The 18,126-nt window shown below is 47.4% G+C and overlaps 1 protein-coding gene across 1 annotated transcript in view; it reads right to left on the bottom strand.

The window, feature by feature from the left end:
* Nucleotides 1-18,126, bottom strand: part of CCDC61 (coiled-coil domain containing 61) — a 434,011-nt gene that overhangs the window by 85,161 nt on the left and 330,724 nt on the right. The window lies entirely within an intron of this gene.

An 18,126-nucleotide genomic window follows, 5' to 3' on the forward strand; every position in this document is an offset into this window, starting at 1 on the left:
CTTTCCTGTGAATCCTATCCCACACTCTTAGTTTGTATTTGGCGAAGGATTGGCAATAGGTTTTTTTAGTATAGGCCCTTTTATTTGATAAAACACCACCACGACTGCCTCTTTATTATTTGATGGTTGTAGCTTGCTCCCATCTTAGATTTAGGTTTAGATTAGGCATTGTTACAACATTCCTATGCAGTTTAATAAACACCCCTGAACTGTGATCACTTGTGTCTGTCTTTACTGTTGCCACCATGAGTTCCTTACAGTGGGCAATAGTCTTCACAAGGTATCAAGCAGCTGCTGCCTTCCACTCCAAGCACCAAAGCAGGAGGTCCTCATTCACTCTGAGCTTTAGCTGGGAAACTTTGGAGGTCACAGGGAGAAAGACATCAAGGGGACAAACAGAGGGCACTGGAGGCAGAGCGAGACAACAAAGGAGGCAGAGCGAGACAACAAAGTAGGCAGAGTGAGAAAACAAAGGAGGCAGAAAGAGAAAACAAAGGAGGCAGAAAGAGAAAACAAAGGAGGCAGAAAGAAAACAAAGGAGGCAGAATGAGAGAACAACGCTACGTGCCTGGCGGATAGCTCAAACACAACACTCTAGTCTTGGAAACAGGATGATGCAGTGAGCCATCTGTTTGATACCCCTGTTAGGCTGACAGCTGCCGCTATTTCACCCAAGGACGATAAATTGAATACTCCAAGTGAGTACTAAACAGTGAAAGCAATTATTACAGTGCTTGGAGGAATCTGGCACGAAAAGCTATATAAAATCACCAACGTTTTGTGCTGATGTACATTTTGTTCAATTATAGGACTGGGAGGATGGGGGACCTGGGGTAGTGTCAGGAGCAGTCATCCATTCAGAATCTACCTGACTGTGCAATGCAAGCATCAGGCAAAAACTTGAATGGATGAATGCTCTCCAGCAAGGAAACAAAAAGCAACTACATTTGTATATCCTTGCATGAATCCGAAAGCCCACATACATAGGAATACTTTGGCAATGTTGGTTTTGCCAAATTTCAGCCAAAACTAAAAGCCACAAGCTATATACTGGTAGTCCTTGATCTTCATTTCTCAATACTCATGGGCTATCCTAGCTTTAAGACAACGTACAGGGACATTCTTTACACAAACATATAAAAAGGAAAACGTGCACACATGCAAAGCTGTAGCTTGAGGCCCCACCCATTGCTCCAGCGGGCTGCCCATACAACCTTTTCTCCCATTCGGTCAGTGGAGTAACTTTGTTGAAAATGCTGGGGGTGAAGGGGCATGGCATTTAAATGAAAGGGGCCCCTGCCAAATGAGTGGGACAAAATGCTGTGTTACAAAGGTTGGGGAGGACAAACACCGTTGTCCCCCCTAAAATTAGGTCCATGCGTTCGGAGCTGTACAGTATAAATGAACAAGGGACATGAAGGGCAGGTCTGCAAGGAGAAAAGGGGACCACAGCACAAGAGTCACCAGATTGCTGGGTTTGTACTAACTGGTTTCCAAACATCTTTAATCGAAACTTCTGGGAAGCTTATGAAAGCCTGTGACCAACGCCTGAATCCCAACATTTTACCCATACATATGAACGCTCGTTAGTTTCAATAAATCCTTTGTTAAACAGACAACCATGAGCATTTGCCCACAGCCATTATTGGGAGAGTTTGGGCCACACAAACATTTATCTGTAGCATCCTAACTTTAATAGATAAGTGGATTTGATTACAGGCTGAGCCCTGCACAGGCTACTCAGTCAACACAATGTAAATGAGTTGTTGAGCTGAAATTGTTCGGCAGATGCCACTCTGCAGCCAGCATTTGGACTTGTGCTAACCTTATATCATGCTGGGGCACTGGACCAAATACTCATACCTCTCCATCCCTTTAAAACTCATTTGGCACTGGGCATATAGATACCTCCCTCTATGACCACAACAGAAGACCGTGGCATACTGTCTTAGTATGGGCTGCAGTACCACACGCTAGTTAGTATCCGGGTGAAAACATTGGTCCATTCCTAATCACTAGGAATAGATCAAAATGATCTTTGTCTTTTTCTATGAGTGCACTGTGACCAACAGAATACTGCACTAATTTCGGTCTACATGCAGTGCATCTTGTTACTTCCAGTCCCAACACAAGTGTAACTTGCAACACTAAATCACACAGTGATCCTGAGCCTTAGTCACAAGAGTGGCATGTGAGTACCTCCCATATATATGCGCAAGTACCCATTGTTGTATATGATCCGATATATGATATGGCATTTATAACGTGCCTAAACACAAGTGTTTCAAGGCCCGATGAGGCAAGGAGGGGGAGGGCAGGGACAAAGGGAGGACAGAAAACGATCCTACTAGGCCAGGTCTCATTCAGATCGTGCAAGTGCATGGGAAGGGGGCAGGGACAGTGCAGTACATGGGAATAGATAATAACAATAGGTAAGTAACGGCCAGCATGTGGCAAGTGCATGGGTAAGTGCAGTCACCAGGTGTCAGGAGCTGGTAGGGGGGGACTGTAGGGATACAGAAACAGTCCCTAAGTGCGGGGGTTGCCAGGCAGGCAGTGCAGGTGTGCGACGCTGGCGGGGGAGGAACCTGGGCCCGAGATCAGAGGGTGTCCAGGTAGCCAGTGCAGTTTCGGTTACAGCCAGGAGGTCAGCAAAGGAGTGGAGGAGAAAAAGCAGAAGCAAAAAGAAAGGTTTTGAGGTGGTTCCGGAACCGGAAATGATTCTCCTCAAGTTTAAGGGAGGCAGGGAGGCTGTTCCAGAGGGAGGCACCAGCCGAAGAAAAAGAAGGGCTCGAGAAGGAAGATATTTAGGAAGTGAGAGTTGAAGGTGCACATAACTCAATGAGATGAAAAATGTCTGGATGTTAATTTACCAACACCATTAGTGATACTCTTCCCCTTTACCTTTTACAGGATCAGAGTAACATACTTTGAAGTGAGATTGTTCCATATTTACAATTGACATACTGGACACTTATCAGCAGTAGCCAATAATTGAAATAGCCATTGCTGACAAGCAGAAAGGTCTTGTAAACAATATAGAAAACAGTCCTGAAAAACCACATAGGGCATCAAAACCAGTCGACCCATACGTGGAGACGGTAGGACGACTCCTGCCGCATACCACGCCAAAGCACTGAATAAGTCTTCAGAGCACATTGTTTTTTTAGCTCTCTCGTTAGGGTTGTTTTTTTAATAGGGGTATATTGACCTTCAGTATTGGCCAATAAAGCAACTTTTGCCATAATACTGACTGAGGATTAGCTCGATCCCACTTTTTTCTCCTAATAGATGTGAGGTCTCATGTACTGACCACCCTGTCTATATCACAACTCTTTGTAAACAATCTATTACCTGGGCTGTCAACTACCGAGTCACCACCAAATGAGAGAAAAAATATCTGAAAATACAGTAATCTATTTCTTATTTTATCCACTGTTAGACAGGCGGCACACCAACACTGAACAAGGATAGTGCAAGGAATGGCAGGGATTGATGAAAACTTCTGTCTCTTTTTTGGTCCTCTTTTTTTATGGCAAGCCCAGGTAATCACTGGTCAGGCCAAGGCGTGGCTAGCTTCCTTCCTCTCTGCTCGACCCTCCCAGGTCCAACTCGGGTCCTTCCTCTCCTCTATCTCTACATGTGGTGTTCCCCAGGGATCTAACCTCTCTCCCTGGCTGTTCAACCAATACCTGGCACTTCTTGCCCACCGCATTGCCGCTCTCTGCCCCAACTTCCAGTGCTATGCGGATGACACTCCGCTCATTTTCAGGCTACCCTCAGCCACCTCTTCTCCTTCACTCATCTCTGACTGTCTGCTATCCAGGAGTGGTGCGCCGCCAATGATCTCTGCCTTAATGCCAGTAAGACTGAGATTCTCCTCATCGACACACCCGCTCCCTCCTTTCCTGCCAGTCTCTGGCCGGCCTCCATTGGCCATCCTCCTGCCCCCAGCTGCGAGGCTAAAAACCTTGGGGTCCTCTTCGACCCCACACTCTCCTTCTCTCCTCACATCTCTGATGTCTCTAAAAAGTCACAGTACCAACTGCACCTCCTCAGAGGTATTCTTCCTTTCCTCTCCTTCCCCCAGAAGCTCACTGTCTCCAGTGCTCTGGTTCTCTCTAGGTTGGACTATTGCAACAGCTTCTTTCTAAATCTGCCTCCTTCTACTCTACGCCCTCTGCAACTCATCTAAAACAGGACTGTGAAACTTGTCCTTGGCCTCAATCTCTCGGATCTCTCCAGGACTGAAATCTTTGCACTGGCTCCCAGTGGCTGCAAACATTAAGTTCAAAACCCTCTGCATTGTCCACAAGGCCTTTTGGGGCCTGGGGCCTCAATACCTTCCTCCTCAAGCTCTTTGCTCATCCCTCAGGGTCAGTCCCTTCTCCAAGCAAAGAGTTGGTGGTAGATCTCTCTCTTCGGCGGGGGCCTCCCTCTGAACAGCCTCCCTGAAACTTGAGGAGAACCATCTCCGGTTCCGGAAGCACCTTAAAACCTTCCTTTTTGCTTCTGCTTTCTCTCCCCCTCTCCCCTGCTGAATTCCTGATTGAAACTGAGATTGCACTGGTTACCTGGCCATCCTTCTGATCTCGGGCCCACACCTGCACTGCCTCCCTGGCAAGCCCGCACTTGGTGACTGTTTCTGTATCCCTACAGTCCCCCTACCAGCACTTTTGTCTGCACTTACCTTGCACTTGCCCCAGTTGGGCGTGTTTTATTTCTCTATTTATTCTTATCCCATGTACTGCACTGTCCCATCCCCCTTGCTCTTTTCCCCTTCCCCCTTCCTATGCACTTGCGCGATCTGAATGACACTGGGCCTAGTAAGATCGTAGTCTGTCTTCCCTCTGTTCCTCCTCCCTTGCCTCATCGCACCTTGATACACTTGTGTATAGGCGAGCTATAAATGCCATATCATATCATAATTAGTCTTAATTTGCAGACAATCTAAGAAGTTACCCAGGCACGTGACATGATGGAACCAGTTTTTCCTTTAACTTCTATATACCTCGAGACATCACAGATCACAGGATGACTCACAAGCACTTAACACGCTCAGGTGAGTAAATCATTTTGAGGTTTGGCTGCCCAGTTCCTCTTCGTGTTACAAAACAGTGCTTGGGCACAACACGCATAAACAATTGTTAAGCAAACAAACCCACCTTGTTCTTTCAGCCACTCTACAGATGATATCCAAAAGGATATAGCATTTAACAGATAAGCAGTCTTGCGTATGGATTCACCACATTTATATAGAATACACACAATCCAGAGAGCAACGAAAACCATGGAAAAATAATTATTGCTTTCCTGGTGATTCAGGTACTCAGTCTATATAGCTGTCCCTTCTTCACAGTGTGTTGGGAACCACACAGCTGTGGTTTGACATGCCAGTTGTCCCACACATATGTAGTCACCAATGGACATATACACAAGGAGACTGCAGAGTGGAAGCTGTGAAGGAGTGAGATTATTGAAAAGGTGCCTACATCTTAATGAATGTAATATTACATAACTTCTGCTCAGATTATCTCTATTCTGTAAGGGATCCCATCCTGGGCCCGCCATAGTTTATAGAGTGCTTCTCGAAGCGCTTAGGTGTACCAGGTAGCCACACCATCTCTCTGCGGTGGGAGCAATGAGGGCATTCCACGGTACGGTTCCCCGATTGGGGCCGCCCACTCCACAGGGGGTTCAAAGGATTGCAAAGGTTCCACGTCTTGTGTGTTTGAGAACACAGTTGTGTCTGTGCTGCCAACTTGGCTTATGGAATCCGGCGGCTGTCCTAAGGAGGCAGAGGCCTGTTCTTTTAGAGGCTCTGCCATTCCTGTAATCCTACTGTGCAGGCCCATGCCCTCACCCTGCGTCGATCCATGCGTGGCCGGATTTATGCATCCTTTCCCCTTGCCCCCGTAGGAGTGTGGGGGGCAGGAGTGAGGCTGTGCAGTTTTCTTTTCCTTTTGTGGCATCCCCCCCATGTTCATTTGTGGTATACATGTGATCTTGCGAAACATCGCAACGGTCGGAGCTTGGGGCATGTGGTGCATGACTTAGAGGAGATTTCTCCCATATGTGCCGATACTCCGTGGAGCCGGCACCGGGTGATGGAATGCAGTCCATACTTGTAGAGTTGTACCCTATCTCATGCTGTGCACAGACTCTGGGTGTTACTGACTGTGTTGTGCAGTCAGGGATTATGCCCTCCAGGGCATATCTTTTCTACCAGGTTCGGTGCAGCCCTAATCGTGTGCGGTTCCTTGGGCCCGTGTCTGTGAGCACAGCTAACGCGGGGAGGAAAAGGATCTGTTTGGTCTGCCCTGCATGATTTCACCCATTAGAGGTTTTCCACCGTGTGGGGTGCCCTTCTCAAAGTGGATTTACTTACCTTCCTTCTTAGCTTTGTTTTGACGAAGTCTTGTGTGGGTCGGTGGAAGAGAAGCTTCCCTGCACAGTGCCGGAACCCATTGGACATGTGCCGCAAGAGTTGTATCCCCAATTTAGGCACACCATGGCACAGCTATGGTCAGGACTGAGGGTTGGGCAGGTTCTGCGAAGGGGAAGCCACATGGAGGTGTGGCACACGCACCGATGGGAAGAAAAGTTCAATAAGACGCTGCTATGCAACATGTTCCGACCCAGTCTCCCGTTTCATTGAATGTCCCATCAATATGGAGGTTGGGTTGGGCTAGAGTTGGTGATGTCTTTCTTTGATTATTTCCGCTCGTTGGAGGGGAAATAGTTGATGGTATTAATAAATTATTGCCCGGACCACCTCTCTCCGAACGATGTGGAGGCACATCTTCATCGAGCAGATTTATTGCCTCTGTTCGTACTCCCAATCGACAAGGAATGGTCCTATTTCCTTGAGCATCCCTGTCATTGCGGCTGGTGGGTACTGGGGTGGTTGCCTGGCCACATTGGGTCTCCGCTGTACTATGGGCAGTGTCCGCTATTTTTTGTTTTTGTGTCAGCACAGGAGGTAATTCCAGGGGAACATCAAGCATTTCTGCGTCAGAAAGTTCAGTGTCTGTTTCTGGTATCCTCTTTGTTTGTTTAAAGAAGAATTCTTTGAGAGTATGTGGAGTCGGAAGATTCTGAAAAGTAGATTTGACTACGTCACTTTTTTTTGTTTCTGGTTGGTAGCTCTTTTTAGTTGCTCCCCCAATTCTGTACCACTCTTTCTTAATAGTGCTCTTTTTTTCAGTAGAGCCATTGCGATGTCTCTTCTGGGCAATGAGCTCAGTGGGTACGGCGTTTGGTCTATTTCCCAGAGTTAGTCCATCCAGGGGCTACGACCGTAGACCCATTTTTCGTCAGAACAGATGGTCACAGAAGCCAAAGCGCCTGGTTGTCTTGATGCTTGGCTTTGCCGCGAGGTGGTGGCAGAGAGGAGCTCCGCGTCTACATCGCCAGAGACTGACTCAGATTGAGCCTGGGGAACAAAGACTTCCGCCTGTATAAGGACCTGGCGACTTTGATGGTCAGGATCATCAGTGAGAGGCAGGAGGCCCTGTCATCCTCACCGATGGAGAGAGAGGCACATGGGAGCCACAGACAACACCCGCTATTGGTGTGGCCGCCCGCAAGCTGAGGTGAGCCGTGTGGGGTCCTCCGACTCCGCTAGGCTCACTCTCACTCGCTGCGGCGGAGGCCCGCGGGACGGCAACAGCCAACAGCGGTGGGCTCGTACTGAGCGACGGGCTCCCAACCACCAGCATTGGGTCCATTTGAGAGCGATGACCCTCCCCACTTGGGGCCACAGCAGATTGGCCTCCAGGTATGTTCGGAGACGAATAGGGGGGAGGGGAACTGTGAAAATTGGGGGCAGCAAGCTCGGAGTGAGGAGAGCCTGGAGTCAAATACTATGTTTCACCGGAAATGTTCGTAGAATCCTCCTCCGAGTTTTCACTCATTACGCCCTCCAAGATACCGTAAGAAAAGTCATTTGACGCTTTCTGAACATTCTGAGCACTCCCGACCTGAACGGTCACGTTTTCAAGGAGGTTTTCAATGGGGCTGGAAGTCATTTGGGTGGAAGGTGCCAAAGAGCATAAAGATGTCGTTTTTCCCAATTGAGTAGAGGCAGCATTAATTCCACGGTTTTTTCTTGCCGTGTAGATTTTACGCAACTCTTTCTGCTTCTCAAGGCTGAGATATTTGCTCCTTAAAATCCTGCCAGGTGGACTTTTTACTTGGGGGTGAAGAGAGGAAAGTTTTAAATAGTGATTTCAGGTCTGGGAAGCAGGGGGTCCGTTTGCAAATCCATACCTCCTTAGCCTCCTAGCCTCAGTAGACTGCAGTTGATCGCTCGCACATCAGCGCGTCCGCTCTGCGTGAGTACTGAGGCTTTTGACCACGAACACAATAGAACAACTGTAGGCAGTAATAGTAATAATATCAAAGAAAATACCTTGGGGCGCCCCAGCGCCAAACAGCCGCACAACAGCCGATGGGACTTGTCTCCGCCAGGCTTAACGCCGCGAGGGTGACGGTCCCGGCAGTATAAGCCTGCGAGTGGTCACGTGATCCGTCACGGGACCAGGGCTAGCACCGCCTCCACCAGGAAATCAATTCCACTCAGCAAGAGCCTCCCGCTGCTCGCAGTCCTGGGTGGAACTAGGTAGCTGCAGAATGAAATTTCGCTTCACAATAGTGATCCTTTCAGGTCCGGAAACACTCGCCACTCGGGCAACGGTCCCGGCAGTATAAGCCTGCGAGTGGTCACGTGATCCGTCACGGGACCAGGGCTAGCACCGCCTCCACCAGGAAATCAGTTCCACTCAGCAAGAGCCTCCCGCTGCTCGCAGTGCTGGGTGGAAATAGGTAGCTGCAGAATGAAAGTTCGCTTCACAATAGTGATCCTTTCAGGTCTGGAAACAGGAGATTCTGCCTAAATTTGTTACTCAGAAAATTAAGCCTCTCCTGGTGGAATGCTCTGAGTGGGAAGAAAGCATAAAATCTTCCTTGAACAGAAAGACACCCCAGCCAAGCATGGAACAAAGTATCCTTTACTTGAGTATAGTTTGCCACTCTTCAAGATACAGGCCACCATTGCCTTCAAGGTCTGGTCCTATTCCTTCAGTCTCAATATATTAAAGGACTGCTATTCAGAGACTGAAGTGCAAACTCCATTCAGAAAGATTTTCAAAGCAGGTGATGCAGGCTGTGTTGAGGGTCTGCAACCACACAAGGACACCTGCACACCTTGTCATTACTTGCAAACTGCCAATGTTCTCAAATAACATACGTGCTTAAACATAAAGACAACTACTCAGATACAAACTTAATGGGGGGTTCATCATAGAAAGAAACAAGTGAAGACTATTAAGGTAATGCTTCACAACATTATTTTACGAAGGCAAATATTGCTTCTTAAAAATACTTTCATGTCCCCAAGCAAGAAATATAAGTCTCCATTGCAATAACTGTCTTGGCCAGATTTGAAACATTCAAACATTATCAAGGACCCCTCCTCGATTGACTTGATCAAAGCTGAGCCACTTGCTCTTGTACAAGCTTCGTGGTAGCTTGAAAGAAATCAAATTCCCGTTATGAATATAAGCCAACTCTTCTGGAATCAAGGGACAAAGTTTTGTGATTAAGGGCAAAGGTAAGGAATTATCCACTGCTTCTGGGAAGGCAGCACTAGATCCAATAAGGCAGTACCACAACTTGATTTGGCCAACAATGAGCTGTACTACCATCTTGAGAAAAATGCGAGGGACGGTGTATTGTATTGTACTTGTCATTTGTATAGTGCCCTTTTACCATTATTATAGTCACAATGTGCTGTTAGTGGGAAAGCCCTTGGAGGACCAAAGTCCAGAGTGTTGTAGGTCATGGAGTGCAAATAGGGTGTGTGTCTGTATTTGGCCAAAAAAGGCTTAGCTGGCCTGTCCAGGCTCCGGTACAGTAGCAACCAATGTGGTCAGACAAATGAATGGGTGCTGAGAGGGGTAGGGGTGTTGTCAGTGCTAGAGACTCACTATGTGTTCAGCGTGGCTGAATTTATCATAGGTCTGCACTGTATTCTGCGGTCAAGGCTGTTGAGGCGTAGTCTGGTGTGAGTAGGCAGATAATTATGTGAACAGCATGCCCAAATTCTTTCATAGTCCTTGCTGTAAACTGATGTGTGTGGATAGCCAGGCCTGGCCTGCGGTGTGGTGTATTATATGCACCTTTCCGCCACTGATGACGTTTTGTTGTTAGGGCGCCCGCTAAAGGTACTTGGATTCTTCTGTCGGTTCTAGTGGCTGTGATAAAAAGGTTAGTTAGTAGCTGCAACAGTCTATACTCCGACTATTTGCCCTGGGGGCGCATGCGTTGTGCTTCCAGATTCTTCTAGACGGGTCAGGTGGCGAGTCTACTCCAGTATTTAACGCTTACTGATCATTTTAAGGAGGTACCTTTACCAAGGGCTGCCGTCCTATGGTTCCTATTTGCCTATTTATGGCAGAGGTCTGCAACCTTTGGCTCTCCAGATGTTTTGGACTACAAATTCCACCTGTCCTGGCCCACACATCCAAGGGTGAGGGATCATAGGAGTTGAAGTCTAAAACATCTGGAGAGCCGCAGGTTTTAGATGGCGGGTTTCTTAGACTCCCCTACACAGACTGCCACTGGTGTTGCTCTGCCTACAGAGGTCCACCTATTATGTGTCCACGCATCTCCTGTACAAGCTCACTGTTGCTGGGTGATTCCCAATACCCGCTACCGGCAGATGGGGAGGGAGGGACAGCTCCTCACTCCTCCCCGTTGGGTGTTGATCCCCATTTTTAGCAGGATAACTCTGGAAGGTTATCCCCTCACTCGTATTTGTGCTGGTCTGTTGATTGGTAAATGGTGGCTGCGACCCCCAACGCCCCCCTTAAGTTACTAATTGCTAATCATAGTTGCCATGTGATAAATAAAAGATAGCAAGATATCAAAATGGCAGATGAGAGGGTTAATCTTTCTAAAGTGCCGCTAAAAAATCTCGTATTGCTTCAGAGTGAAGAGGCCTTGCAAAAAGCCCACAAAAAGTAAATGTTCCGTTGTGAGAGCCCACCTGGCCATAGACTAAGCCTTTTGGCACCAAACTGCCATGTTCAGCGTTTGAGAGCAGGGGTAAATTGGTGCCCCCTCCCGTTCTGGGAGAGTATGTCTCTGAACAAATAGGACAGGGAATTGTGCTCAAGACTACGTTAGATTCCCACAATGGGTTATCCCAGCTTTGGGGTTCGGTAGTAGAGGTGGAAATAAATCTAGCAAAGTTGAAATTCCTGGTGGAATCTTTAGACAAAACTTTCTTGATGAAGACACCATTAACAGATCTTCACATGGAAGTCTTATAACTAAGCAGAAAGCAAATATCATCCATAGGCTGCATCCAGGCCATGTAGATATTTAAGCAATAAAATAAATAGGTTAGGTTACTGAGTCTTTTCATAGCTAGGAGTTGGACATTAGCATGCCCTCTTTGTGCTTTGGGAAAAAAAGCAGGAGGGTTAGTGGTATAGCGGGTGGAGAGAAAGCTTTCTTTTGCTAAAGTAGAGATGCGTGGCAGATTGGAAAAAAATTTACTCTGTTGCCAGAATGCGTCTAATTGGGAAGATGGATGGGATGAAAAAGCGAATGGGATAATCGTCAAGATAGGACCAAAGCCTTTTGCGCTATCTAAAGACTCAATTGTAATAAAATTTAGCCAGAACGCAGACACATAGTGCCACCAAACAAGGACAGCCCCCAGCATGTTGACCCACAAGTAATTTTCCATCTGCCAAAGCGGAGCTTAATGATAAGAATGTGGCCTGTAGAGGAGTACAGTAGTCACTATGGTGAGCAAAGTACAAGTTACTGTACTCCTAGTCCATGGTACTCATTCACACTTCTGGTATGTTGTCAGGAATATGGACGGGACCAGAACATTTTGCACAGCAGCATTAAGATAGAAAAATAGTATTATGTGATGTGGATATGCCCCTTTAATGTATTTATTTATAACGTGCAAGGACAAAACCCATAGGCATAGAGGCGCTAGGACAGAAGACAAAAACAAAAAACAATAAGCAAGTCAGGCAGCTGAAAACAGTCATCAGGGACAGAAAGACCCAATTATTCAAACAGAATGGTCTTCAGTCTGTGCTTGAAGACTGTAAGAGAGGAGCAAGGTCTGAGGTCCAGAGGCAGGGCATTCCACAAGTGTGGCACCGCCACAGAGAAACACCCCTCTGACACTAGAGCCAGCTTTGCCTTGGGGGATCACAGCAGGCAGGAATTGTTTGATCTCAGGACCCTCCTAGCCAGGAACCACGAGGGCTGATTGGAAAGGTGGAGATGACTTTTACTGTAAAAACAGGAGTGGGTAATAAACAGGGTCCTAAAGTTAATCCGCTTTCCAAAGGGCAGCCAGTGTAGGGACCTCGTAGCAACTGACAGACAAGTGATCAGGTTTTTGCAACCCCTTGACCACCCGCAGTTTAGTTCACCTTTCCCTATGCCCTACGAGAAGGTGAGAGCCAATAATCGTGCGCAACAAGGTGGCATAGTTGGATGAGTCAAGAAATGGTCTGATCTGGGCTAGGAGTTTGATATAGTAGCAGGTGCTTGAGACGAGGCTACTGATGTGGGCTTTCATGGTAAGCTCTTCGTCAAGCACTACTCCCAAGGTCTTTACTTTGTCGAGAGTCACCAAAGTACAGTCAGCAATTTGAAAAGAAAAGTAAGCAGTGTCCAGCTTTCGTAGTTTAGGAGCAATGCCGACAACCATAATTTTGGCGTTATTGAGAGCCAACCCGTTGCACAACATCCAGGTATGGATGCAATTATAGGAGGTATCAATAGTCACAGAATCCTGAGTATGATTGCCTGAGAGAGGAATAAGACACTGAGTATCATCAGCATAGTTGGCATATATTATGCCTTCCGACTCCCTCGTCTGGAACCACATGCTCCCAGCCCCACCCTTTAGTCCTTTGAGCTGCCAGTGAAGACTAACATCTTTCTAGCAGGGAAGGCGGCCGGGTAACATGAAAGAAAAGGAACTAGGGCTAGGAGGAAATTAGTTACTACGGCAAGCACCTTATACTTCTACGCCATGTGCCTGCTCCTCCATACTTATGGGAGCTTGCAAAGCACCCAACTAAACAGGAGGATGGAACCCATTACTGACCAAAACAGTTTTGCAGGACAGCATGCCCGAAGCTACATCAGACCTTGCATTACCATCCATAGCACACTGCTTGTAAAAAGCATGCAGTGTAGTCCAGGTACCTGCCATGCAGACGTCCTCCTGGGGAACATATTTGAGGTAGAAGTCCTAAATAGCTTGCATCCTCAACCAAGGGTGAAATGCACCCCCCCCCCCATTCCTGATGTCGCAGACGAGGTCAATTAACTGGGTTGGCTTGGAGCGGTCAGTTAAGACTTGCTTAATTCACAGACAGACAGAGTAGGGCTTTCTCTGGAGTAACTTCCATTACCAACCAGTCAAAAAAATATGTGAAAGATGTGGATGCTCCTCTGTTGCTTGGCTGCCATAACTGCTGCTATCCCCTTTGGTAAGACTGGTAACTGCATGAATCTGCAGTAAACAGCCCAGATGGGTATATGTAGGTAGGCACCCTGTAGATTTACGGCCACAGTCTCTCCCCCCTTTGAGAGAGGCCAAAATCTGAGCAGGAGTAGCCATCTTCAATTTCTTCACCGGTAGTAGTGAATGAGATGAGTAGTTCAGAATGGACGGCCACACCTCCCTCTCACAGGCCTCCTCCGTAACCATAAAAGAGCAGATGGAAAAAAAACTCCATCTATCGGATATGGGGAATAGTTTGATTGACTGGAGGCAGAGAAGCTACTCTATCTCCTCCTGAAGTTCTGATGAGTTATTGGGCTAGTTATCTTCTGTCTGAGGGAAAAGCGAGACCTGCAAGACCAACATAAAACACCCTTACTGAAGGATACTCCTTCCTTGCTCTCCTCTCCTTCAGCATCAGTGCCCACAGAGACGGGAGAATCCAAATGGGAGGCATTTTTATAGGGGAGTTGAAGACTGGGGGGAGGCTGCGGGTGGATATTGGTGCAACCCGAGTCAGTGGCACTGAAATGGGGGTGTATGCAGAGGGGCCAGGAGAATTGCAGTTGGTATGCCTATTGACATTCCAGATATAGGCAGAGCCGGCACACAGGGGATGACCTCTGATGAGGGTGTAAGAGGTGGAGGGCTATAAACTCTTGCCTGTGGTGGTAGCAGGTTGTTGCTGTTTGACTGCCAGGCCCACAGATTTAGCAATCTCTTTAGAAGGCTGCAAAATTTGGAGGGATTCATTAGCCTTCGTACCAAACCGTTTGTTGCCGTCAAAAAACGGCATGTCCAGAAATTTCACCTGGATATCCAGGGCAAAACGGACTTTCTCAGCCAAAAGTATCTCCTCCGTACTGTTTTGGTGGTCATAGTTCGGGCCACAAAGTCAGCAGTGTCCTGGCCCCATTGGAAGAACTGGCAGGAAATCTCCTTGCCATCCTTCAACGGGGCCTCAAAACGATCCGTCATGTCACCCACAGGGATGTTTCAGCTGCCTCCTAAATAGCGGACCAGAGCCCAAATGAAAATGTGTCCAAGGCATAGGAGGGGGTGATACATCTCAGACCAAGGCTTACTGAACCAAAAACGTTTCTTCCCCAGGCATCTAGTCCCATGTTCTCCCTATCTGAGGGTAAAGAGGGGAACATGTCTTCAGGCTTGCTGTTGCAGCCTGGTCAACTAAGCTTTCAGGTGATGCATGGGCAGACAAGATCAACGTGTCTGAAGGTGCTGGCATGTTCTTTTTGGCCAGATCCCGGACTACATTTGGGCCGAGGATGGCTTGAACCATAGCTCAAGAACCGGTGCTACTAGTGCTTGGTTGTATGGCAGTAAGGTTCCTTTATGTCATGATCCCAGTTCCTAATCTTCCAACTCCCTCAAAAAGTCCATGATCTTGCCCCAGAAATCCCAAAACAGGACCTGCCTTTTCTCCCAAAGCCCCTAGACGGGCTTCCTTAATGCATGCCTGGGTAACTAAAAACCACTCAAAGATGGCCACCTCCATGAACACTAGTAACCATAGTCATCCAACTCACGAGAGAACTGCCCAAACCTACACTTTCTTCGAGGCCTCATCCAGAATATCTGTTAGCTCATACTGCACCTTTGGGCGATAACCCCGGGTATCAACCACATTAGCTGCCTGAAGCTTACCCGAAGTAGTCACCTTCCTCTCCCAAAAAATCCTCTTGGAAAGTCCCTAACTTTCCTAGGGTGTAAGGTTTCAAATCCAAAGGAATGGGGTACCCCTCTTCATTATCAATGTCTTCCATCCGAGACATGAATACACCCCTAGGGAGCAGAGCATACTCCCAAGGAACTCCACCGTCAGTTAGCATTGGTGGCGCCATGAAGGGAATGTCGAGGTCGGAGGACCAACATCCAAAGACAGAGCAGTGCGATTCCGAGACGGGTTCTTATTGGACTTCATGACTTTGCAGTGTCCCTGCCGGTGCAAGGCTGGAGCCGTCGGTACCTTGCAAAGATGTCAAGCACCTTTAGCCAGAAGAACTCCCATTCCTCTGCAGTAGAGGACTGGGTAGGGTAAGGCACCTGAGGTGACTGCTCTTTCAAAAGAGACTCGGAATGGTGGCTCATTTTCCTCGAAATGGAAGAAGAATGGCGTTTAGAAGATCTGCCAGGTGAATGAGGCCTCATGTGGCATTTCTTGTTCTGCTTGTCCTTATGGACAAGACACCATTCTACGGTACGCCAAACAAGTCACCTTTCTCACTGTGGAGGAAGGTGAACAACTATGCCTCCTGTTCACAAAGAGCCCTGGGCTGCATCGACTGACATGACCTGCAATCCTCTGCACATCAATATATACTAGCCCGGACGTAATATCAGGGAGCGTGTAGGTGTCAGGCTGAGCAAACGTGAGTGAGCCCATGCCCCCGGGCGATGGAAAGATTTACAAAGTGGAACTCTGCTGGGAGGTATCAAAGATGAGGAATCCGTATGAGGAAGGAACCCATTAATTAGATGCAAAGATTGCATGGCAACACAGGCATAATATATTGTTACAAACACTGCAAAACCTTGCACATGTTACATGCATACAAAATGCACACCACGTCATAGCGAGGCCTACCAGTGGATGTACACATTAATGCTGTCCCACAGTCAGAAGGCTTAGAGAACGTCCTTGGAAGCATAGGACACTTCTTGGTAGGCTGACTGGCTTTGGTTCAGAATAGATGGCCTAGGTCTGTCCTTGCGTGCAAGATCCCAAACAGCTGTGTATCCTTGACTAAGTTTACACCCCCATCAATAGGCACGTCAGGGGTGACAATATGAGTTTCCTGGCCATGCGCTCAGGGTATCAGCTTGTCTCTCAATTTGTGTAAGTCGCGTGAACAGGGAAGGCATAATGGCTGTAGGAAACCATTCACAGGGTACCGCTGGTGACAGAGGCAGGTCTGTTTAAGGATAAACTGTGTGTGACAGAACTATGTGATGGTCAAGGGGCCTTTTGGCTTTGAGGGCCATTTGCATCCAGTGCAAAAGAGGTCAGTCGTGGCACAGCTGAGGCACCACATCCACAAGTGAGGATGGAGAAATAAGTGACAGTGGGTTAGGGATAAAACAGGGTGATATGAGTATGTTGGCAATTTAATGTGGCACTAGAGCCAACCTGAAGTTGGTGGTAGTGACTAATGTAAATGCGGCAATAGTGCTTGTGATATGAATGTAACAGCATTGGTAACATGAATGTTGTGTTATATGTAGTAATGGAAGGTTCCAGTGGAGTAACTACTTTGCTGAAAATGTTGGGGGGGACATGACATCTGAAGAAAAGGCGCCCCAGCTAAATGAATGGGGACAAAATGGTGTGCCATGAAAGTTGGGGGGGGGGGGGCAAACACCCCTGCCCACCCCCCTAAAATTACACCCATGGTAGGTTCAATGTGGTAGAGGCAATGGCATACATTGCAAGGGTTGAGTGGCATGAGGCCGTTGGTGTTAGGGATCGTGATATGTATGCATTGGAGACAATTTTAATGTGAATGTGGCAATGCTAATTTTAGTGTGTGTGCAGTGGTAGTAATTTTAACAGGAATGTTGTGGAGTGAAGGACATGACAAGAGCTCAAAAAATTCACTTGCCAATGACAAGTACTAATTGGTTGTTGGTGAATAAGAAATCCATGTGGACAAAAGAGGGGTATTAAATTAGATTAAGTGTTGAAGGGTCCATGTTGTGTGTCAATTTCTTTCAAGGACTTCACATCTATAACAGGAATAGGTAAACCTTCTAGCGAGATCCCCATAGGAGAAGAAAAACATTCTCACAGCAGGTCTTCCTCATTTTACTTGTCTTGTAGAAGTCCCTTCCAAAAGCCTGCCCTGCAAAGGAGTGAATGAGGAATCCAAGCTCTAGACACAGACCTGTGTATCAACATATTTCACCATCGCCAGAACCTCAAGTATCTTCAGCAGTGCTGAAGCAACATCTTTAGGATGTCATAGCCTCTGATGACCATAGCTCATGCTTGGAGCACTTTTAATAGCATGGAAATGCACCATGCCACCCATTTCTTCCTTGACACAGAGTGTGCCACTTTTATATCTGGTGTGATTCTGACCTCCTGTAGGAAAAAGCTCCGCGAACACCATGGTAGCATATGCCGTAATGGAGACCAAAGTGACTAGTGGATATGTATCACAGGGAAGCCCCTGGTGAAGAAACAGTGAAGTGGTACCTTGGATTCAAGCCCAATGAAAGAATTGCACCTCAGGGTTAGGCCTGGCACAAGGTCCTCTTGGTCACCTTAGGACTAGCCCTGGTGAAGGGCCAGTAGAGGCCCTTGCGGGTAACACCATGAGGTGGAATCAGTCTAAGACACAGGCATTTTCTTAAACCTGACTAAATTCCCTTCCTCTTCCCCACATGTATGCGTCGGAACACCAGCGGAGGGTAATTTCCAATGACTTCCATCTACCAGTAAAGTCGATTGTTAATTGCCCACACTGGCTCATGGTTGAAGGGTATTGGCCGCACAGGCACCAATATCATTTGTAGGGGTCAGGTTCAAAGAAATGGGAACCACATTTCTT

The sequence above is a fragment of the Ambystoma mexicanum genome, chromosome 2p (genome assembly GCF_040938575.1).
Source record: "Ambystoma mexicanum isolate Mex_15411 chromosome 2p, UKY_AmexF1_1, whole genome shotgun sequence".
Lineage (NCBI taxonomy): Eukaryota > Metazoa > Chordata > Amphibia > Caudata > Ambystomatidae > Ambystoma > Ambystoma mexicanum.